Consider the following 24,752-nt stretch of genomic DNA (forward strand, 5'->3'; position numbering starts at 1 on the left):
ATCTATAACTCAAATGCTAAAAAGTACAGATTTATGCATCGAGATTATAAATCAACAGAAAAAAGCCATGTCTGTGTAGTTCATTTTTGTTCTTAAGCGGGTAAATTACAGGGAACATTTGCCAAATTTTTTAATATATTTCACATCCACAATTAAACTCATCTCATCTGAAAACATGTTCCAAATTATGGTCAGCATAAATAGGTGCATTGGAAATTATCTTGAGATGGTCTGCTGTATATTAATAGCATATAGTGGGTTACTAATTCTGTCATTCGGAACTATTAAAGTGAAATATTAAATTAACAAAGGATAGAATAAAGGTTAAAGTTCTGACTTCAACTGAGACTTTTCTCCATAGTTTAGTCAATATGGCTTAATATGTTCACACCATAAATTATGCCCTTTACTATTTTTGTCTGTTTACCTCTCCTCAGTATTTTTGTTAGTCTCTGAGGGTGTGTCTACACTAGCTCGTTAATTCGAGCTAGGTAGACAAGTGAGGTGACCGGAGTTGCAAATGAAGCCCGGGATTTAAATATCCCGAGCTTTATTTGCATGTTCCCGTTCAGTTGCCATTTTGAAACTTCACTAACCCGAACTCACTGCCGCGCAGCTACACGCAGCAGTGACACATTAATTCGAACTAAATCCTTAGTTCGAATTAACTGTTACTCCTTGTGGAATGAGGAGTAACAGTTAATTCAAACTAAGTTTGAATTAATGTGTCACTGCCGCGTGTAGCCGCGCGGTAGTGAGTTCGGGTTAGTGAAATTTCAAAATAGAGACCAGACGGGAACATGCAAATAAAGCCCGGGATATTTAAATCCCGGGCTTCATTTGCAACTCCGGTCACCTCATTTGACTACCTAGCTCGAATTAACAAGCTAGTGTAGACATACCCTGAGATCCCACAGGACTAATTGTTGTTTTTAAATTTTCAGACTAACATGGCTAAAATATTTAGTTGCAGTCACTTAATAGCATAGCATAGTCTTTACCTTTAGTGTCACACTTCTACCATATCCTCTGGTGGCGCTATTCAGGGACTGATTTATTTATTTAATTCATTTATTTATGTATTGTGCTGAAGATTATATGAGAACTTAAATGGCATGTACAAATCCACATCTGTACAAGCCTAACCTTGAACTGAATGCCCAGGGTAAACTTATGCTACATCTACACTGTAAAGCTTTTCTGGCATGAAGGTATCCCGGAAAAGCTATGCCATGTCCAAGGAATGTGTCTGCTTTTTTAGAACAGTTTCCAAAAAAGCGAATGCGTTCTTTTGTCATCCCTGTATTCCTCATGGTATGAGAAAGAAGAGATGTTCTGAAAGAGGAGGTTTTTTCAGAAATTTGGTTCTGTGTAGACAGACCAAATGTCAGAAAAGCTTCTTCTGAAAAAAAAAAAGCGGAAAAAGATACACAAATTGCAAACCGCAATTTGCGTATCTTTTTCTGACTTTTCTTTTCAGTCTAGACATAGCGCCATTCAACTCAGAAGGCCTGCATAAGGCCTGTGTTCTCTTCAACTCCCCCACTGACCATTTTGAGACATCTGCAGAGGATTGTGTTTAACCCATAGTAAGTAATGCTGATTAACATCAGTGTATAGAGTATGTACTTAATAAACATTATGCTGTCCCTTATAAAAATTAAAATAAGCATTATGCTGTCCTTTATAAAAATAATCTTCCGCAATATTTAGTTGCAGTCACTTAATATCATAGCATAGTCTTTGCCTTTAGTGTTCTCATTTAATAAGAGGTCAGTGTTTTGCCTAAAACATCTGTGACATCAGTTCCCATGTTGTAGAACAGTGCAGCTTGTTTTTATAAGTGACAGATTTATTTTAGTCCTCATATTGTTTTTCTGACTTAGCCCCTCTGCTAAACCTAGGCCTCCTCCTCATGCAACACCTCTGGTCAATCTCTGTTGACTTCTGTTCATTCCATTGATTAAGTGCTGGTAAATGTCCTCTGTGCTTTCAGGCCTTATTGTTTGTAAATTAGTGTTGAGGCTGCTTCTTGAAAGAAAGGCTTTGCCATGGGGGCCTGCAGCACTGCAGTGAAACACTTTCAATGATCATTTTCTCCATTGATTTTTGCTTTTACATTTTTTTTGACATGTCCCTTTCCTTATTAATAAGAGTGAAGGAAACAAGTAGGCCAAGAGTCTGTAGAACTTCCTAAAAATGTACCAAACTCTAGTCTCAGTGAGAAGCAAGGTGGAAATATAATTGACAATTCTTTAGTGACTTGCAAATATTTTAACACATTCATTATTGTGGTATCTGGTGTCTATGAATGCTCCTAGCCATTTAATAAAGAAGATGAATTATTATTTCTTATTTATAATGTGGTAATGCTCAGAGAACAGGATTCCATTTTGTTTGGCATACTAAAACATAGTATGAGAACATATGAAAAGTAACATGGTCCGATGGACAGGACATTTGCTGGGGACATAAGAAACTCAGGTACACTTCCTGTATTTGCTACTGATTCATGGTGAGCCATATAATTTTACCAATCTTTGTCTGGTTTGTATATTTAGAATGGGCATTGTCTCTTACTATGTGTTTGAACGGCTCTCAGAACAATGGAGTCATTACCTCAATTAAGGCCTTTGAAGACTGCTGTACTGCAAATAAAAACAATAAGACATGCTCACTGCCCTGAAGAGCTATGGTTTGTTTGCTTTTAGACAAATAATAAATAAGAATTTCAGGTAGATTTTATAACAATCCATTTGTTAATGATAGTCTTTATGCTATTATATTAACCATCCCATGGTTGCATTTTAGTGAGGCTGGGTCTTCACAACACTGATTTAATACTAAAGATTAGCTTTTAGTAGAATTGATCAAATGTTTGTTTCCTGTTTTGTTTGTGGTGGTGTTGTTGTTTATGGTTCAGTACTGGTAGATAACTGAGGGTATGTCTACACTACAAAGTTAGTTCGAACTAACGGACGTTAGTTCGAACTAACTTTAATAGGTGCTACACTAGCGCTCCGCTAGTTCGAATTTGAATCGAACTAGCGGAGCGCTTAGTTCGAACTAGGTAAACCTCATTTTACGAGGACTAACGCCTAGTTCGAACTAGCTAGTTCGAACTAAGGGCTGTGTAGCCCTTTAGTTCGAACTAGTGGGAGGCTAGCCCTCCCCAGGTTTCCCTGGTGGCCACTCTGGCCAACACCAGGGAAACTCTATGCCCCCCTCCCGGCCCCGGACCCCTTAAAGGGGCACGGGCTGGCTACGGTGCCCGTGCCAGGTGCAAGCCTGCCAGCACCCAGCTAGCAGACCCTGCACCTGGCACGGCACAGAGCCACCCACCCGATGCCCCCCAGCCCACCCCCTCTTGCCGGGACCAGGCTGGCGGCTCCCGGGAGCTTGCCCTGGACCGCAAGAGGCGGGCACCTTCCTGGGCTAGTGCGGACATCGTGGACCTCGTCCACGATCTCCGCACTAGGCACAGGAAAGTGGCCGTCTAGGGCAGGAGAGCTGCCAGCCTGGCCACCCAGGACCAGGTGTGCATGAAAATCAAGGGGGTCCACTGAGACCCCCGACCCTGAGCCCTGAGCTTACAATGGCCGTACTGGGTCAGACCAAAGGTCCATCTAGCCCAGTAGCCTGTCTGCAGACAGCGGCCAACCCTAGGGACCCTGGAGGGGATGGACCGAAGACAATGACCAAGCCATTTGTCTCGTGCCATCCCTCTCCAGCCTTCCACAAACTTTGGGCAGGGACACCACTCCTACCCTCTGGCTAATAGGACTCCATTGACCCAACCTCCATCACTTTATCTCACTTCCCTTTAAACTCTGTTCCAGTTCTAGCCTTCACAGCCTCCTGCAGCAAGGAGTTCCACAGGTTAACTATTTGCTTTGGGAAGAAGAACAACTTTCTCTTACTAGTTTGAAGCCTGCTACCCATTCCTTTCCTTTGGTGTCCTCTAGTCCTTCTTGATGGGAACTCAGGAAGAACTTTTCTGAATGCACCCTCTCCACCCAACCCCTGCTTTTAGAGACCTCTATCCTGTCCCCCCTCCGTCTCCTCTTTTCTAAGCTGAACAGTCCCAGTCTCTGTAGCCTTTCTTCATCTGGGACCTGTTCCCAACCCCTGATCATGTTAGTTGCCCTCCCTTCTCCCAGCCTTTCTCTTCCCCTCTCCCACCTCCTTTTCCCAGTCTCCCCCAGTTTTTTTCAATAAAGACAGAGTCAATGTTGGAAGAAACGTTATCTTTATTTTGTACATCAATAAGAAGGGGGGGCTAAGGAAGGGTAAGTGGAAGGAGGTGAGGGAGGAATGGGGTACGAGCCCCCAATGGGGAGGACTGGGCTGGCTCTGCGGGCTTCTGGGGGTGGAAGCTCTCCTGCAGCCCCCCAATTACTCCCTCTCCCCAGATGGCAGCCTGCGGCAAGTGCAGCCGGGCTGATGGCCGAGTGGTGTGATGTACCCAGTGTGGGCACTCAGGGCACTCCAAGCCAGAACTTCTTTGCAAGCGGGGCACCCCTTAGAACTGTGTGTCCGGGGTGGGGGTCGGGACCCTTTAAGCGCAGCCCTCGGCTAGCCTGAGACAGCATCTCCATGCTCTAAGTCCTCCTTTTATGCCCTGCCGGCACTGCTTCCGGCCATCCTTAAGCCCTGTTCAGAGTCCACTCAATGTGGACTTACTAGTTCGAACTAGCAAAACGCTAGTTCGAACTAGTTTTTAGTTCTAGATGCGTTAGTTCGAACTAGCTTAGTTCGAATTAACTAATTCGAACTAAGTTAGTTCGAACTAACTTTGTAGTGTAGACATACCCTGAGAGGGTCAAATTTTCTGCAGGCCTGACTCTATTGATTTTAAGAGCATTGCCCAAAGCAGGAGACTTGATCCCCAGTGTCTGCAAGCATGAGCTTTCAGACAGTGAAAGGTATTTATAGAATAACTTAATTGGCTCATGCTTTTCAGTTTTTGCAGAGATATTTTCACTATTGATGGTCTGAAGGAAAATCATATAGAATATGAAAGGACAAACTTGAGATTAAACATTTATAGAACTCCTTTCATCCTTAAAAATCCACAAGTGACTTACAGATATAGTTCCTGTCTGCAAATATGTATGTTTTTAATAAAAGCGACGAGGAGTCCTGTGGCACCTTATAGACTAACTGAAGTGTAGGAGCATAAGCTTTCGTGGGCAAAGACCCACTTCGTCAGATGCATGTCAGATATGTTTTTAATGTTAGGCTCATATACCTCAATGGGGGTAGCTCACATACAACATGCAAATAATGTTTTGCAGTTTATAGGGCTATTTCTGAAAAAAATCCAAAATAGCTTATTTTGAAATAGCGTGTCTACACAACAAATGCCCATCGAAATAGTGCTGAGCTATTTCAAAATAGAGCGTCAACACTGATTGGAGCCTGAATTTCATGTAAAGCCCCTCGGAAGCTCTTTGGGCAGGACATCAGGACAGTAGTCACTTCCTGGAGCTTCTGCCTGAGGCTATCCGAGGCTCGTGCTTAAAGGGACCCCTCCATATAGTCGTATCTCAGGCTCTTCACCTTTGCCTACCTCCTTGAAGGACAGCAAACGCTTTCCACTTGGTTGCCCTTGCAGACACCACTGCACTCCAACCATGGAGCCAGACCTCCTGGAAAGCAGTCGCCAGGTCTTGGACCTAAGGCCACACCTCTTGGTGCAGTTACTACAGGCTGCCATCATGACTCTGGAGGAACAGGACCTGCCGCTCCTTATGGGGCACCTCCTCACCTCTTTCTATGTGCTGCTCATGCAGAACAGCTCCTCCTGCCCTCCCACAACAAGGGGAGTGGGAAAGGACTGACCCCCTCTCGGGATTGTCAGCTGATGGTCAGGGCAGTGTGTGTGTTTCTGAGAAAAGGTTTAACGTCCGTGTCTTTACTGCTAGGACCGGGGTCCCATTGCAGAGGGTAGCCAGCAGGCCAACAGACACCCCTTTATAGGAAGAGCTTATTATACCTCAGATTTTAGCTGCTAGGATGCAGAATCCCTTCGCAGCGGGCAGCCTAGGAAAGACTGAGAGATGCCCCAACGTATCTGTCACCTGGGAGTGACACAAATCCAAACGCCCAAGCTCTTCCTATACCTGTCTCTTATGACCGGCTGAAGTTCTTTTAAATTGTGCTTGGTTCTGTTACAGCAACTGAAGGAGTCAGGTTAAAAACTTAAACAGTTACAGGTTTATTAAAAAGACTTATAAAAGCATATGGTTACAATGACTATTGCTCTCTTTCTTAACTGCTAGCAAATATAGATCTTAAAAATGGTTACAAAGAAAATAAAGATAGAAAATAGAAAGAATGGTACCAAGTGACAGCTTAATCTTTAAAGAGCTCTAAGTCTATGTGTACACTTAAGACAAAGGACACATCCAGGTACAATTTTTACCCCCTTCTGTGCCTCTCGACTCCAGCAGGTCAGGCCAGAGCCGGTCTCTCAATTCCTAGGAAAGACGAATACGAGGTGGGCGTCCCCTTGGAACCTCGGGAGATCAAACACCTAACCCAACCAGCAGATAGATGGTAGATTGACACTCAGAGTAAATGTGCTGCTGGACCCATCTTTATACCCCGGGGGGGCCCATATCCTCTTTCTTATCTTAAGATGCCAAATTGTACTGGTCCGTTTTGTGGCACCAGTTTTTACAAGCAAGTTTCAAGTTAATTTACACTTGCAAGAGAGATAACTAAATTGTGAATACTAGACATTTTTTGCTGGGCGGGAGATTCCTCCCCCTGCGGATGGCTGTGTGTTTGTATCAATATGGGTTAAGTCAAGGGCACTCCTTGGCAGCCTCTTGGTCAACAATTGGCATATCTCTGTTTACAGCCATTCACAGTCACAGCAGCCTGGGCCTTCTGTGCAAGGCTTTTACTGTTCTGTGTGCCCTGTATGCTCCAGACAAGCAAAAATGGATGTTATAAGGGGGGTTCCTGTCTGGCTACATTCCACCCCCTGATACAACACACCACGTCCCAGGATACAAGATGGCGGTGATACTAGCACCTCTCGCCCACCTTGGGGGAATCTAAAAGTGCCCAATGGCCGGAATAGGAGGTTCAGGATCTAGGAATTGGCTAGGGTCCTTTTCTTGTTCTGTATATCGAATGTGCACAGAAAAAATAGCTACATTAACTAGGCATTGCACAATTCATAGGGTTATGCAGAAAATAATTACAACAATTACAATGGTTAAAACAATGGTTATAATAGAGTGTAGGAAAGGAGTTAAGGAAAATTCTAGCTCTTGGGCTAACCAATTTAGCCATGGGATGTTTACATTCTTAGTTACAGCATGTCTTACCCCATACAGTCCGTTGCCACTTTCCTTGCCTCCCCCCAAAGTTATTTTGAGGATTGCGGTGGTCGCTGTCCTTGAACCATACCGGTCCCCATTGGAAGATGTTGCTCTTGTTCCACTAGTTGTTTTGGGCTGAGAGGGACAAACTTAATTCCCAGTCCAGTAGAGGTGTCAGGTAAGGTGTTCTGGTACAGCAGTAGCAGTTGGGATGAGGAAGAAGACCACGGCGAGTTGGAGTACCATGTTTTGCTTCAGCTTAGGTTATTCCCAAAGCTCAGTCTATAACTAAAAACAGTGATTGCAAGCGCTATAACAGCAAGCGGTATATATACAAAAAGTTCATGGTGGTTTTCTGGATCCACACCAGCATTGGGAGGGATACATCCCACTGGAGCACTGTTCGGGGCCATTGACTCAATATCCTGTAATAAAACAAAAAGTTCGCCAGTCTTGGATACAATCCAAGCCTCAGTAATAGTTACTGGTGTCAGCCCAGCATCTGCAGTGATTCAGACCCCTTTTCCCTTGTAGGAGTGCAGTACGCGGGTTTGCATTCCCAAACTGGGGTGTTTGATTACCACAGTGTCTCCAGGTACATATTTAGAATCTTTGAGTGGTACAGTGGGGCTAGCAGAGGTTCTCCCTGTAGGGAAAAATCCCTTACTGATCGGACTGCCCATAGGGGTCTGCCGATTGTTTAATCTTTGCACCACAGTATTTAATCTGTTTTTTCATTTGCCATCTGTGGGCCTTTGGGTTCTCATGGATTCTTTACTTCCCCACTCCCATGGGTAGGCACGGGGGAGATGGGGACTCGCCACCGTAAGGGCTGGGTGGTCAAAGCTATCCTATTCTTTAATACTGGCCTTCTAATTCTTTAATTTAGTTTCATTAATTAACAATTCAATTAGTCTTTGGTCCGAATATCTGGTTAGGTCTAGTGAAGTGGACACAGAGCTGGACAGATCTTTCAAACTATTTAGGATCACTTGATTAGCTTGGCTGCTGTCTAGGCCTTTACGGGCACTGGATATTACTGCATCTACCAGCCTGGATTCTATACAATTTCTGGGCTATGACATAAGTGTTGTTGACAGAGTTTCCAGGCCCAAACCAATCTGCGATGGTATCTGCTAAGCCCCATCATTGCCTAATTAGGCACTTGCCAATTTGACTAAGTTTAGAGTTGCCAATTTATTGGGCCCAATTATTAATTTTGTTGGTTTAAATTAATGCTTCTGCTTTACTTAAATTATCCTTCATTAAAAAAACCAATATCCTACACACAACAATATTTGCAATAAGTATTACACACAAGACAAACTTGGACAGAACACAAACTTATTTTGTCATGACACAGAACCATGGTTTTGTTGTTGTTGTTGTTGTTTCTCTTCAGCTGGCACCAGCGCTTTCTGATGATCTGAAAGACAAGAAAACATTTCTACCCCCATCGGGGTGGCCCATTCTATTTAAAATACTGCCTAAGATCTGCTAGGGGAACCGGTTACAGCTAGTTCCTTACCACTTCCATGGGCAAGTGAGCTACAACTTTACGAGAACAAGGGCGCTTCATCGGTACTCGTGACCTTCCACTCCCTTGAATTACCTCTGAGTTGCTAGCCCTCCCCAACAGCGGCATGCCTCAGTTTCCCTCTTGTACCACAAATCAGGCTTAATGTATGAGGCTATAATGCTTTTCCTTAGCACAAGGTGTTGGTTGGCCAGTTACTGTTCCTGCAAGCAAAAAGCTTTTATTTTCCTGAAAAGAATCATATATACAATATTACAGGCTTACTTATGAGGGACAGTTGGTTTCACACCTCTTCAGAACAGACAGGCAGTCTGCACCTACTTACAACCTTGGATCTGAGAGCAAGCCAAAAGTATCATCAACTCAGCCTTGAACTGAGACACAGTGAAGTTTCAGAGTTTGGATTCTTAAAACAATAACTTGTTTTCTTAGAGAGCAAATTTAACTTTAAAAGTTGAATGCCCAACACAAGCACTAACCAATTTGTGCTTTGTCTGTTTGCAAATTTAAGCAAGAGGACATTATCCAAAACAAAATAAAACTAGTTCATGTGAAACCCACAAAATAAAGTTACAATATATAGAGCTTATTCTTTTATGCAGTTAACCAATTAAGTTTCAGTAGAATTCCTTAATTTTTCTTTTGCAGATTTAACAAAAGTGTCCATGGACAAATGTTTACACTTGATTGTTTCTTTGCCTAGATGGTTTGCACAGTGCTTAAGAAAGAGGCTGCAAAGAAACGAGGTGTCATTTTTAAAGCAGGTTTCCCTTTACATATTACAACAATTGCTTAATTCCTTCCACACTCCCACGGAGTTCACTTTTTACCTTTACATTCCCTTAAATTACTTGCTTCGTCTTTTCAAAGAAAACGTTCCTCATTCCTAGTAACTTTCCAATGTCTGTATTACTTTCCTTATTTCTTCAACTATGCCCATAGGGCTCCAAACTTTTTGTGCCTTCCCCTTTCACATGCTTTTTCTTCTTATGATATGTCCTAATTCCTGCTAAATGACTTTTCCCAATGACACAGGTTTATCTAGTATCAATTTGGTAAGGAGGGTGGGCTTTCCCAATTAGCCCCACACACACCTCCTGATTCATTTCAGTAGGTAAATCTGACTGTTCATTATTGCAGTCAGCTATTGCTAATTTTAAACTTCTCAGTATAGGGTTTTCATAACATTCATGTTGCAGCAGAGTCTGTGGTGTAAATAGAGTACTCATCTTTGGACAGTCATTTTCTTTTGGGCTATTCCCGGTGGCAACTCCTTTCCCTCCAATATGGGCTTAATGATTGGAAAAGGAGTGTGAAGTGTTATGGCCTGAGCTTGGGTTAGCTCATCTGTTTCCCTTAGTGCTGTGTAGGCTGTCAAAAGCACTTTTCATAAAGCATGTAATTTGACTGTGACCCCGGCCATAACTTCGAGCCAAATTGTATGTGGCGGCGGGGTACCGTTTCTCCTTCTTGCCATAAGGCATAGGACATCCCTGTGTTTCCCACAGTGAGGTACAAATGAAATGGGGCATTAGGGTGAATCGGACCCATAAACTGATAAGTGTGTATCTTGTTATCAGCTGTCTCAGAGCTTCCTCATGGGAAGGGGTGGCTCATTCCCATCAAGCATGCTTCCTGAGCAAATTATACGGGGAGTAGGTACGAATTAAGATTCCCCGTTTTTCCAAATCTTCAATTAGTTCACAGACAGTGGAGCTGGTCGAAATACTGGCAGGAATAGGGTTCTACCCTTGAGTGGAAGCTATGCTCCCTGACCTTAATATAGGCCTGCCTTACCTCCTTCACCTTCATCTGCACCTGCTTTTGGGTGTGGCTGCGGCCCTTCTGACCCAGGCTCTTGGCCATATATGTCCACATTCCTGCACCTGGTATGGAGATCCTGAAGATTTGTCTCCTCTCCCCAGATCTCAATGAGATTCAGGATCTCTACAGCAAGCCAGGATGGTGAGCCTCCTCTTTTGCCCCCGGGCAGGGGCTTCAGAGCTGTCTGCCAGCTCCTTTGCAGCTGTGGAGGGCTCGGTGGGAGCACGGAGGTCACCCATGGTGGCAGGGAAGGCAGTGAAGGCTGCTGGTGTGTGGCACAGGAGTAGCAGGGCTTTCCTTGTGCCACAAGCTCTTTCTCCTGAGGCTGCACCTTTAAATGCTTCAGGGGAAGGGGAACTATAGAGTTCTGAGGTGTGGGTACAGAGTGAGTACCAGGGTACCTGTGAGGCCCCTGGAGACCACTTATTCCAAAATAACCACAGCTGTGTTGTCTACACAAACCCTATTTCAAAATAACTACTTCAAACTAGACGTTATTCCTCATGACATGAAGGTTACAGCATTTAGAATAAGAAGACTGTTACTTCAAATTTATTTCAAAATAATGGGCTTGCTGGATAGATGCTCATTTTGTTATTTCGAAATAACATGAGTTATTTCAAAATAACGCTGCTGTGTAGACGTGCCCTGAAGATGCTTGATAATGCACACTTTCACTAACTCATAGTTTTTAAATTGAATTGCTATACAATTTTCAAACAGGCTATATTCAGATGGGATCTGTAAAGCCTTTCTAATATGTCTGCAGAAGGTGACATTCAAGGTGAGAGGTCCTGCATATGGAGGAGGTCAGCACTGATGACCATATATGGTCGTTTCTGGCCTTAAAGTCTATGACATTTTCAAAGGTACTAGTCACCTAATTCTCATTTATTTCAATGGGAATTAGACACCTTAATAACGCTGAGAATCTGGGTCCAAGCCATGAGTGAACTGTGGGTTGGAAGGGGCCAGAATCCACAAAAGAAAACTTGCAGAGTAAAAACAACTTTCTTGGAGTAGTCTTTTTGCAAACATTCCATAGACGTCAACAGCTAGAGGGCTGCTCTATGACACGGCTGCATGAGGATGATATTTCAAAGTTTAGAAGGGAATTGTTTGCTTTTAAAGATGGTCAAAGAAGAAATGTCATCAAATAGCTAGAGGGTGGTGAGGCATGTTCCCCCGATTAACTGTAACAAACATTATTGGAATTATTTCCACCCTGAACTTTCTGTAGCACAAATGCTTTCTGTTACAGCTGTGATTTTTACTTTAAAAAAAGATCTTCAAGAGCTCCATGTCTAGGAAATCTGTTTTGCAATCTGTTTGGTAAATAACAAAAACTATTTCTAATTTGTGAAAATAAACATAAAAATTCAGCAATGTTTTCTGTCAACATTTGTTCTATAATTTTATAGGCAGCCATTAGCATTTGCAGTTGCCAAAACATTGTAAACCAAATGATAGCTGCAATGTTATTTTACTTTGAAAATTGCTTATTTGATCTGCTCTGACCGTATTGTCCATTTTATACTGCTGTCAACATACTGCAGCATCTTGGTTTTTCCCTTCAGATATTTCAAGCAAACTTTCTCTTGTTTACTTTTGCAATACATATTCTGGTAGAAGCAGCGAAGAAAAATAAACAATTTATTACATCACCCTGAAAACCAAATGTATTTTGTCTAAAACCAAATTTTCTGTCAAACCAAATTTTCTGTCTAAAACTAAATTTGATAGATGTTTGAGGAGCCCTAATGAAAAATGATTTTTCAAAATAATTGTCATTATTGGTAACTCTCTTTATTGTATTGTCATCCCTCACAATATTTGGTGTTTTTCTTAAAGCCATTGCTCCTCGATTCACTGAAAATAGCCTTTGTGGTTTCAGGGTAGCCCAGCCAGCGAGCTCAAAAACATTACCTGAGTGTACCATAAAGGCTTAAAAGACAGAAACCTCAATGTTATTGTATTACATTCAATTATTAACTGTATTACATTAATTTTATTTTATTAAATCAAGGTCATTAAATTGGGAATCTAGCCCCATGTTTTTAAATACTTGGCATTGGCAGTAGTGAGTATTCCAAAAGAGACATAGCTGACATTGTTTCAAGATTTTCATAATTGTGATGGTCTCATCTCTGAGCAAGAGCTACTATATTTCTGACATTTTCCCATAGGAGGGCAGCCTAATAAATCTGGCCCCAAGTTACCTAATTTTGGCAGGGCACTGGTCACAAGGACTTAACAAAAAATCCATTCTGAGCAAGAGATATGCATTGTGAATTTTCTACATGATTTCTGGCTCTCTCTCATAGCCCAGAGGAGTTTTAACACATCTAAATTTGTATGCTCAGTAACCTCATAGGGTTTATTTAGTGATAAATTCCTTTGAGGTTCTACCCTGAAAATGTATTTGTTCACTTCTGTCTCGGTCCTCAATCAGCTATGGATGTAGGCAGCCTAGTAAGTCAAGTGACATCTGTGGAGTTCCACATGGCCTGTCAAATGAATCTCATGTCCTGGGTGTCTGAGATGCAGAACCACATGAGGATTAGCTACCTAAAGCCCAAATTTTGGCCATGTCTAGATGTACAGCACATCTGGTAAAAGATGTTCTGTGCTGATGGAAGAGAGCTTTCCTCTCTTCATAAAAAACAAACAAACAAACAAACAAAAAACAAACAAACAAAAAAAGCACCTCAGAGACCAGCATAAGCTATGTTGGCAGAAAAAGCTTTCCCACCAACATAGCACAGTGCATGTGAGTGCTTATGCCGGTGCAATTTATGTCACACAATGGAGAGGACTATTCTTTTCCCTGAGGAACATCAGTTATATCAGCATAGCCCCCTACAGCTTCCAGTGGCCACTGATTACCTTTCCTGGCTAGTGGGAGCGATGGGAAGTGGTGTACCACCAGGTATTGTTTCATACGAGCAATTTAAAAGTGAACTAGCTGCAAGGTAAACAGCTGGCTTGGTCTGTGGAAAGAAGGGAATTAGGGGCGGCTCACAGACTAGTAGCCTGATGAAAAAGTCCAAAGGGCCTGAGATGAGGGGCAGGCATGGAGTACCCTTTTCATAGGATTTGCTCAAGGAAACTCAGGAGGTGAGTAATTAGGCTGACTCCACCTTCTGGAGTACATGCAGTGGTCTGAAGATCCCCATGCATTGATCAGTGTTCAGAGATCCACTCTGGTCCCCAAGTCATCATCCAGGAGGTCTTAGACCCTGGTGACTTTGCCAGGATCAACTGCTGCTACATTGAGCAGGACTTCAGCAGCTAAGCACAGAATTGGAGTCTGTGTAACAAAGGTTCCACAAGGAGGTCTGTCCCCTTGGTAGCTGCCATGGACCTGGTCACCAACACCAGCTCTAGGTTGGAGGAGGTCCTGGGAGAAGATTGGCAGCCTGGAAAGAGGTCTCGCTGAAGATCTTTTGGATGGAGATAAAGGAGCTGCCAGGTCATACCGAAGCCCTCAGATGTGACACAAGAAGGCATTTGCCAGCATGGGCTACACTGGATTACCTGCATCATAAAGGAGTCTTTCCATGGCTGGAAGCAGAAGACATGGAACTGGCTGCAAAGGCAAACCAGACCCTGTCCTCCCTCCTCTAGGGGAAGACTCAGAATCCCAGCAGTGACCCTCTGCTGTCCCATCCAGAAAACCTACAGAGCTAAACTCTGGAGTCAGGCCAGAGCGTGAACAGAACAAGCTGGTTAAGTACGAGTGCCTTCATTCCTTGGGACTAGAGCAGTCCTGTCAATCTTCACAGCTGCTTAGCCGCCCTGTTCTGTAAATTATTCCACTTCTCCACTGAAAAAGGATGCATGGGAGAAAGGTAAATGCTGAGATATAGCAGTGGATTAGCACTCCACCAAATGGAGTACAATTTTCCATTTTGGGTTTGCCCACTTGGAGGAAATTTCTCCAGCATGCTTTTCTGGTAGCTGACTCATTAAATTAGGGAGAGAAGAGATCTGCAGCCTTTTTGCAACCGGGTTTAGAGAGAGACTCAGAACAGGCTCCATTTTCTCAATTGGTAAGCATTCTTAGTTCTTAATACATTTTTCTCTTTTCTTTTTCCTGTGGAAGTTGCATCTTCTCACATGAATTTCCGATATAATGTGGATACAATGTCATAGTTTTAATTTATAGTGGTTAAACAATCGATCATTGCATAAATTACTTAACAAACCACAAATGCTTAATTTTTATGGTTAACTGTGATAGATTGCCTTCTCTAGGGAGTACAAGCAAAATACACAGAGCATCTGATAGTAACAAAACACCTGGAACTGCTGCAAATACATTTGCTTTCTTCTGAGGTTTAAATATTATATTATGCATGATTTAGAGAAGATTTTGTAACTTATTTATCAGGATATAAACAACTTTTAAAATAAACATATTTGTAGCAGTTGTTGCACGCTTATGCCTGTTTATCAGGCCATTCAGAGATAAATGCTAAAGAGAAATTAAACAAGCCATTTCAAGTTATGCAATGAGTTGACTTGTTTTGAATTATGCTCCTGATTCTGTGATTATAGTATCTAATTACAAGAAAATAAAATCAACACTGTTCTTTGCTTATATTTTATTGTTAGATGTACCTCCTGCAGGTTTAGGAAAAATCTCATTGCAGTAACCAAGTTTTGACCTGTGCTAATGAATAGCAAATTTGCTGGTCTGCTGTTTTGCTCAGGACAGAGTGCTCAGTTATCTGCTGATGCAGCCATTAGCTATTCCCATGTTGCTGAAGTATGGGATTGAAGAAAGGATATATTAGCCACAGACTCTCAAAGGGGCAGATCATCACAGTTCTTACTTGGTCAAACAGGGAGCAAACCCCTCATTTTATCCTCTACTTAGATTGCACCTTTGGCTGTGGAAAATAAGAGCAAGGTTTACTTGCACCAAACTTTTCACTTTAGGAAAGCCAATATGGAGGGGAAGACCAATGGCTGTAACACTGCCATATCTTGCTGGTGAAGTTGGTGACCAAATACACGGTGGTAGAGGGGCTGAATAAGGTACTCTCCAAAAAAGGTTGAAATAATATGCTCCCAGCTCCAGAGCAGGAGAGGAAATGTAACTTAGAGTAAGTATGCACTGCAGGGTTTTTCGGGAAACACTCCACTGCATCTAGGGAACGTGTTTGCTCTTCTGCTTTTTTTCTGAGAAAGAGCAAACACGCACTTTCAGGGAGCCTTGTATACATTGTTCTATGCGGAATAAGGGATCCACCAAAAGCAGAGGCTTTTTTTCCATTTGGCCCACGCAGGGACAAATGGCGTAAAAGCCTCTTCCGGAAAAGCAATTGGAAAAAGCTACGCAAATTGCAGAGCACAATTTACATTGCTTTTTCCAAAAAACCCTATAGTGTACACCTAGCCTTAGTCATGGCTGACTGATCTAATCCTGTCATGGTACAGTTAGGCTAGGTTTACACTATAGGTTTTTTTTTGTAAAAAGCTACACAAATTGTGCTCTGCGATTTGCGTAGCTGTTTCCGATCACTTTTCCAGAAGAGGTTTTTTCACCATTTGGCCCCATCTAGATGGGGCCAAATGGCAGAAAAGCCTCCTCCTTTGGCAGATCACTTATTCCTCATAGAATGAAGTATACAGGACCCCCTAAAAGTGTGCGTTTGCTCTTCTGCAAAAAAAAGTGGAAGAGCAAACACATTCCCTGGATGCGGCAGAGTTTTTCCGGGATATCTCCAGTTGTTTATTTTATTTTATTTTATTTTATGTTATTTTATTTGTGTGAGGTTTTTTAAACTGTGGAAGTGCATTTGCTTACCTTATTCTTGAATCTCTACTACTGAGAGATACTAACACGAATTTGAAATTTGATAACATTATGCTAGCATTTTTGCCATAAAAGTGAATGGAAACCTTGATACCTCGGCAGCACAGCAAGCCAGAGATCAAGATTTATTTATTCTTTTCGGGGAATAAAAATTATCAAGCAAACATTTCAGAAACCATGAAATGGGCTTAGCTAACTGGTTATAGGGATGACTGCAATGTGGCCTTCCTTAAATGTCTGCTTCAAGTTTAGTGCCAATTTTCCCTTAAATACAAACAGAATGCAGAGTGCCATCTGATAAATGGGATGCAAGGTATGGAGGTTGTGAAGAAATTAGCCTCAAGATTCTTTTGGAAGAATAGCAGCAAGTTCAACTTCCCCTAGAAAAACAAAAGAAGGATATAGCATACTTAGATCAAATATGTTCACATTTCAGGGCCAGATCTCAGCTGAAGTAAAATGGCATAATTCTATTGACTTAACTAATTTATTCCTGCTTGGGATCTGGTCCTGAATTGCCATCAGTAGAGTCATGAGAGTTATGTCTACTTAAGAACATAAGAACAAAATAACTTAAGAACAGCCGTATTGGGTTGCACCAAATGTCCATCTAGTTCAGTGTCCTCTCTTTCAATAGTGGCCAATGGCAGATGCCCCAGAGGGAGTGAACAGAGCAGGGAATCATCAAGCAATCCCTCTCCTGCCACCATTCCCAGCCTCTGACAGAAGCTAGGGACACCAATCCTACACATCCTGTCTAATAGCCTTTGATGGACCTAACCTCCATGAATTTATCTAGTTCTTTCTTGAAACCTGTTAAAGTCCTGGTCTTTACAACCTCCTCTGGCAAAGAGTTCCACAGGCTGACTGTGCACTGTGTGAAGAAAAACTTCCTTTTGTTTGTTTTAAACCAGGCTGAGGATCTGGCCCTCAGTTTTCTGCACTGTACCAGACATGACAATGTGCACAGATACTGTCTTTATTTATTGTGAAGTTATGTCCATCTAAGTCATTATTTCAGGGTATTCCTGTTGGTTTAAGACGCTTTTTATGGCCAAAGTGCAGACTGTTATCTTCCAGGGGAGCTGTTCAGAAGTGAAGAGTGTGCTTCTTGTAATCCTGACACCTTATGTAGTCAACTATATCTGTGCAAGATGGGTGTAATGGTACTAGCTGATATTGGTGTAATGTCTATTTTGTGCAGATGCAAATAAATGCAAGAGGTCATCCATAGAAAAACTGGCTCATGGGTATGGAGATGGTGTGTGATAGATAAACCCTGTAATAAATCAGAATCATTAGACGAGATAATTCTCAATGTATTGCCAAACTAAAATATCATGTTCCATGGTTCAGGTTGTTTAATACATTTATGCATGTGATTCTAGGTTGTATCAACAGGTGTGTTGTAAGCAAAACTCGTGAAGTCATTCTGCCGCTCTACTCTGCACTAGTTAGGCCTCACCTGGAGTACTGTGTCCAGTTCTGGGCGCCACATTTCAAGAAAGATGTGGAGAAATTGGAAAGGGTACAGAGAAGAGCAACAAGAATGATTAAAGGTTTAGAGAACATGACCTATGAAGCCAGGCTTCATGAACTGGGCTTGTTTAGTTTGGAAAAAAGAAGATTAAGGGGGGACATGATAGCGGTTTTCAAATATCTAAAAGGGTGTCACAAGGAGGAAGGCGAAAATTTGTTCCTCTTGGTTTCTGAGGACAGGACAAGGAGTAATGGGCTTAAAGTGCAGCAGGGGAGGTTTAGATTGGACATTAGGAAAAAATTCCTAACTGTCAGGGTGGTCAAATATTGGAATAAATTGCCAAGGGAGGTGGTGGAATCTCCCTCTCTGGAGATATTTAAGAACAGGTTAGATAGACATCTGTCAGGGATGGTGTAGACGGAGCTTGATCCTGCCTTGAGGGTGGGGGGCTGGACTCGATGACCTCTCGAGGTCCCTTCCAGTCCTATTATTCTATGATTCTATGATTAGTCGAAGATTCTGCTGAGTCTTCAGAAAGTTGACTAAGAGTTTTAGTTGAGGTTGTACAGTATCTTCACACTGTCTTCTTTCTTAGTCCTTGTGATCTTTATTTGCATTTTAAATACTTATAATTAATAATTTTGCTTTAATTAATCAATTAATTAAACTGTAACTGTGCTGAATGAGACTCAAAGGTTTCTAACCAGTAAAAATGTCAGTCATGCTACTGGCTATTTCAATTTTTGCACATTCAAAGTATTCTTTCTATAATCAATGCTTAAACTTCTGCAGTTTCTTCTGTTCCCACGTTTTGTGCACTTTTTGGTCCTTTCAATTGTGTATGAAATAACTGATAAAGAGTCACATGTAACTAAATTTAAATATACTCTATATTATGCCAGAACTGGTACTGAATGTACTATGTACTTAGGATACATACAAGGGCAATAATAAGGACAAGAATTTTTAAATATTGTTACAAATCAAGAAACCATACTCAATTGTGTCAGATTCCCCAGAGTGCTAATGTACTGGCACCTATAACAGCTAAGCTATTGCACTCTGCGTTCTTCTTGAATCTGTAACTCCAAATCACTCTATTCATAAGGGATGAATAAGAAACTAAACTGTCAATGCATTTTTTAATGACTGGATCATTTATGCTATGTACTTCATTATAACTTAGGAGATCCCTTATCTGACAGCAGAATTCTCTGAGGCAAAAAAATCTTTGTTATACTTTTAGATTCTTTTATGATACCTGGATTTATTTGAATTATATAGAGAGAGAACCATGCCTTGGCAAGAAAGATGAATGATACATCTTTCTTTATTATAGTTGCTATTTCGGCATGCTTGAGTTGGTTTGTGACCTTTCCTGGTGTGTGGGAGGTAGAGGACTGCTGAAAACAAAAGAATGTAATGACAAGGGCAGGGATACCATACTTATGAAAAATTGTTGGCTTTGTAGGGAACAAAATTTCCACAGGGATAGAGTGGTTTGATATAGAGGGTGTTGAGAGAGCCTTCTAGTGCTCTCCCAAGAAGTACTGATAATCCGGTGAAGCTACAAACTCTGTTAGAAAAGGGGTGTTTATGAGCAACTCTGTGGCCTTTTTTTTTTATTAAACAATCAATTCAAAGGAGAATTTGATATCAAACAAATTGTGGTTTCATCGTATTAGTAAGCTCCCCATACTATGTAATGCATATTGAATATGTGCAAACATTTATATGTGTGCATTCTTTGTTCACTTAAGAGGTTCTGATGATACATGTAGGATACGATTCTAGATTTCTAGATCAGAAATATCAGGTACAGTAAACTGAGATCTGCAGAACTCTTTTTTAGCTAAAACAAGAAGAAGACTCTTCTGCTCTTGGATCTTTTGACCTTGCAAAATTTAGAAACTTGTGTAGGCTCTGCAGACATACCACCTAGTGCTCTGACCTCATCTAATCCTTCAAAAAAGCCATATTTGCCAGTATTTATGTGGCAAATCCATAGCGAAACTCTTGAATCCTGGTACCCTTTCCCCCCTGTGTCTGTACTGAACCACTACCCCAACAAGTTAGAAAAGATGTAGCACAGTGTTCCAAATGATATATAAAGCTATGATCCTGACCAACTGATGGCATTTATGATCCCATGAGATTTTTCTGTAATTTGTAGCATTTATAAATAGGTATAAATTCATTGTACATAAAAACGTACATGAAATATCATAAAATATTTCTTAACAAATGAAATTTAGAGCAAAATTACCTATGTGAAATATTATACTTATGATATGCACCAATAAGCAGGACTTGAATCCACATATAGGTTCTTAAAATGGTGCATTTCAGAATCATATCCATGCACATGAGACAAATCTGGGCTTGAACGGTGATATTCAACCTAGCTTTAACTCTGTTTGAAGTCAGTAGACAAAATACCTGGGATAATTTGGCTTATACAATTTTAAGGACCTGTCCTGCTGCCTATGAAGTCACAGGGAGTTTTCATCACTTTAAACAGGATCAAAGATGCATCTTTCACATTTAAATTAACTAGATACGATAACTTCTTTAGAAAGGTATTGTGTATTGGCCATGGAAATTTAAAATAAAAAAGATCAGAAGTTCTTCTGGTGAGAAACTGTCCAATCAGAGATTATTGAAAGTGTTACATTAAGAATTTAGAAGGAATGGTCACAATATCTCAGTCAAAAACAATTACAGATAATATTTTAACACTAAATTTTATATTCATTTATAATAATATGTGCACTTAGGAAATACATCAAACACTAATCAGAGTTTGAGGGCAGGGAAATATAACAGATGTTTCCCCAATGCCCTAGCTTTGAATGGAAGCCACCCAGAGGGAATATTTGATGAAATGACAAGAGTTACACAGTTTGGGTTTTGTTAAGTTTTTTAAATACATATAATGTAGAATCCTGTAACTTAGGGTATAACGTTAATAATGTAGCGGCAACCGAAAAGAACACTTTCTGCGAGATCACTTTTTTCAAAAAATTATCAGGAACAATTATTCTAATGCAGATTTCCTGAAAATTCCTCACTGCGGGGTACGTACTTTTTCTGAATAATCAGCAGAATGAATAATGAAATCAAAAGAAGATATATCTGGAAATGCACTTTTAGATTATCCAATCCATGACATTATTAATACAAGATTGCAAAATACATCAACAGCCCCAAAGATGTAACTACTGGTATCTAACTAAGTCAATTATTGGTGGGGTAAACTGAGGCAGTCCATGGTATCTTGCTGAGAACTCTCATTCAAATCCTAAATCTGAGGCCTGGGAATTTACAGCACAAGGAGCTACCGGGACCCTAGTCGCCCTGACAACTACATTCCAAGAGGGCCCCACTCTTGGATAAGCCCTGGATGGTCCATAAACAAACCACGCAGAAGCGTTTCTCACTGTCTCCTTTAATTTTAGATAAATAAGCCTGGATTCCAAGGACTGCGCCAATGCATCACCCCAGTAGTAAACACATCATAATTTCAGCAGATAAAATTGCTATCATCATATCTTTTGTTTATGTTGGCTTATTTAGCTTGTTAGGAATAACTATCTGTAGTATTGATAAAGACGTTTAATTGGCGATGGGTGGAGATATTGTGTAACCTTTGCAGTTTATTGGCTTCTGTGCTCATTACATCTTGTCACCTGAACCTATGAAATTGCTTCCACTCCGCCCACCGGCTGCCTATATAATTCAATGTAATGTTTTGATTAACTAGTGCTCTCCAGGTTAACCCCTTGTGGGTACTCCACCAGCACTGGTGTACAATAAATCCTCAGCTTGTTTTCACCTGCATCCAGAGTGTCCAGAATTATTCCCTACAGTGGGGCACTAGTGACTAAAGGTAAACAAATAATTGAGTTTTTTGCTTGTTGACGGCTCAAAATAAAGAAATAAGTAAATTATATAGTGCATATGGAATTAACAATGATCCCAAACTCAGAAAAATTATTTTGGGAGAAATGAAAGGTTTTGCTTAGATTTTGAGGCATTTTTAACTTTTAAGGAAATGAAGAATTGGAGTTACAAAATTGGAGGAGATCCTGTTGCTATAAGCTATACCAAATAGTCTTGTTATATAGCATTCACCTGAGATGTGGAAGGTCTGGTTCATATCTCCCTCTCAAACAGGCATATGAATCCAGGTCTCTCTCTAGCCAGCAGGTTTGTGGCTATTTTGAGAGGGGTTTCTCCTACTGAAGCTGTACATGTAGCTTAATTAAATAAGCATTTGCTTAGGGACTGGAAACTGAGTGCCCCCCTTCCCAGGAGAATGCCCAACTATTAGGCTATACTGTAAATCTCTCTCACTCTTTCTCTCTCTCCCCACAATAACTATTTATTACTAAGGTGACCCATCAGCCTGCCACTGTGTATGTGCACCCTGCCCACCACAACCCTAATACCTCTGGAGAAGCTGGGCCACACCTAAGTGGTACTGTAACCAGTGTGTCAGGTTGCAATGACTGGAATGGGAAGTTGGGTCACCCCTAGCAGGATGGAAGCCACCACTGCAGAGTGAGTATGGATCAGCTTGTTCTCCAATTCTGTACCTCCCACCAGCAGCTCCCCTCCACACTGTGCCAGGAGAAGAGTACATTTATGCAGGTCAGTGATGGATTTATTTGGTCCTGTGCCTGATGCCCCATCTAGAACCTTTTCAGGATGCAAAGGTTCCTCGTGGAATGAGGAGTAACGGTAGTTCGAACTAGGAAGCCTAGTTCGAACTACCTAGTTCGTGCCGCGTGTAGCCGCGCGGCACGGGGTTCGAACCAGCCGGGATTTAAAAATGGCAGCGCCCGGCTTATGCAAATGAAGCCCGGGAAATTCAAATCCCGGGCTTCATTTGCAAGTGCGGTATGCCTACATTACCCCACTAGTTCGAACTAGTGGGGTAGTGTAGACATACCCTATGTGATTGGGCAACAAAATGGCAAATGAAATTTAATGTTGATAAATGTAAAGTAATGCCCATTGGAAAAAAAATCCCAACTTTATATACAATATGATGGGGACTAATTTAGCTACAACTACTGAAGAGAGAGATCTTTGAGAGTCTAATTCCCCATCCCCAACTAGCAGAAAGTAATTGAGGATAGTTTTCTGAAAACTTCCACTCAATGTTCAGCAGCAGTCAAAAAATCAAATAGAATGTTAGGTATCATTAAAAAAGGAATAGAGAATAAGACAGAGAATATTTTATTACCTCTGTATAAAAGCATGGTACTCCCACATCTTGAATACTGCATACAGAAGTGGTCAACTCATCTCAAAAAGATGTATTGGCATTGGAAAAGGTTCAAAGAAGGGCAACAAAAATGATTAGGGATTTGGAAGGGGACACATATAAAAAAGAGATTAAAAAGACCTTGGGTTTTTATCTTAGAAAAGAGGAGACTAAGGCGGTATATGATAGAGGTCTATAACATTTTAATTGGTGTGGCAAAAGTGAACAAGGAAAAGTTATTTATTTATTCCCACAATATAAGAATGAGGGGGTCACCATATGAAATTAATAGGCAGCAGGTTTAAAACAAAAAAAAAAGGAAATATTTCTTCACTTAGTACACAGTCAACCTCTGGAACTCCTTGCCAGAGGATGTGGAGAAGACAAGAACTTTAAATGGGTTCAAGAAAGAGCTAGATAGATTTATGGAGGTTAGGTCCATCAATGGCTAATAGCCAGTATTGGTAGGAATGGTGTCCCTAACCTCTGTTTGTCTGTAAATGGGTGACAGGCAAGGGATCACATAAGGATTACCTGTTGTGTTCCCTCCCTCTGTGGCATCTGGTATTGGCCACTGTCAGCTGACAGGACACAGGGCAAGAACTTTGTTCTAACCTAGTATGGCCATTCTTGTCCTTATAGTTATGGTACACACCTTGAAGCAAGGAGACTTGAGTTTAAATTCTTACTCCTGAGCAGGGGATTTGAATCTTGATCTCCTCTGCTTCCAGATAAGTGGGGTGTTAGGCATGGAGGGTGGGGGGGGGGGGGGGGGACAGAAGGCACCAGCAAAACCTCTTACTCTTTTGGCTTTGTGAATGTTATGTAAGTGTCAATGTAATTCTTGCCAAATATGAGATTTTTTTCAAAATTAGGGAAGGTGACGGGGACTATGGCTTGTTGATCTATTACCCAGACTTTTATAGGCCCCATAGTTTGCTCACTATCCGTACTCTTATAACCCTCTATGGTTATGCTGGGAAGGGGAAAATACAGCTTTAATAAACTGATTAGGAATAACAGAGTGAGCTTTGACGGTGCCCCACTATTTTGACTGAGCAAGCAATGTCTTAAAGTAATCAGGAATATAGTCTAAATATAATGTACTAACCATAAATAATGAGTAAGCAACCTCTTTAATTATGCAGACATGTATGAAATGTGGTAGAAATGTACTAATAATCAAGGTATATTTTGGTCAGAATAAAAGAATTACTAGGAACCAATACCCTATAGCTCTGTGTACACTATGAATTTGAGGTCTAATTATCTGACTCATATGTACATTCTCATGCTAGCTCTCAATAAGTTATCATGAGTAGAAATAGTAATGTAGCCACAATAGTAATGGCGACCTCAGCAGAGGCATAGTTGAGGTGTGTTCAGAGGAGGCATAGCTGAGGTGTGTTGAGCACACAGGAGTTTGTACTTGGCATAGTTCATCTATTCATTTGCTGCTGCTACCCATACTACCATCA

The sequence above is a fragment of the Pelodiscus sinensis genome, chromosome 1 (genome assembly GCF_049634645.1).
Source record: "Pelodiscus sinensis isolate JC-2024 chromosome 1, ASM4963464v1, whole genome shotgun sequence".
In the NCBI taxonomy this organism is placed as follows: Eukaryota; Metazoa; Chordata; order Testudines; family Trionychidae; genus Pelodiscus; species Pelodiscus sinensis.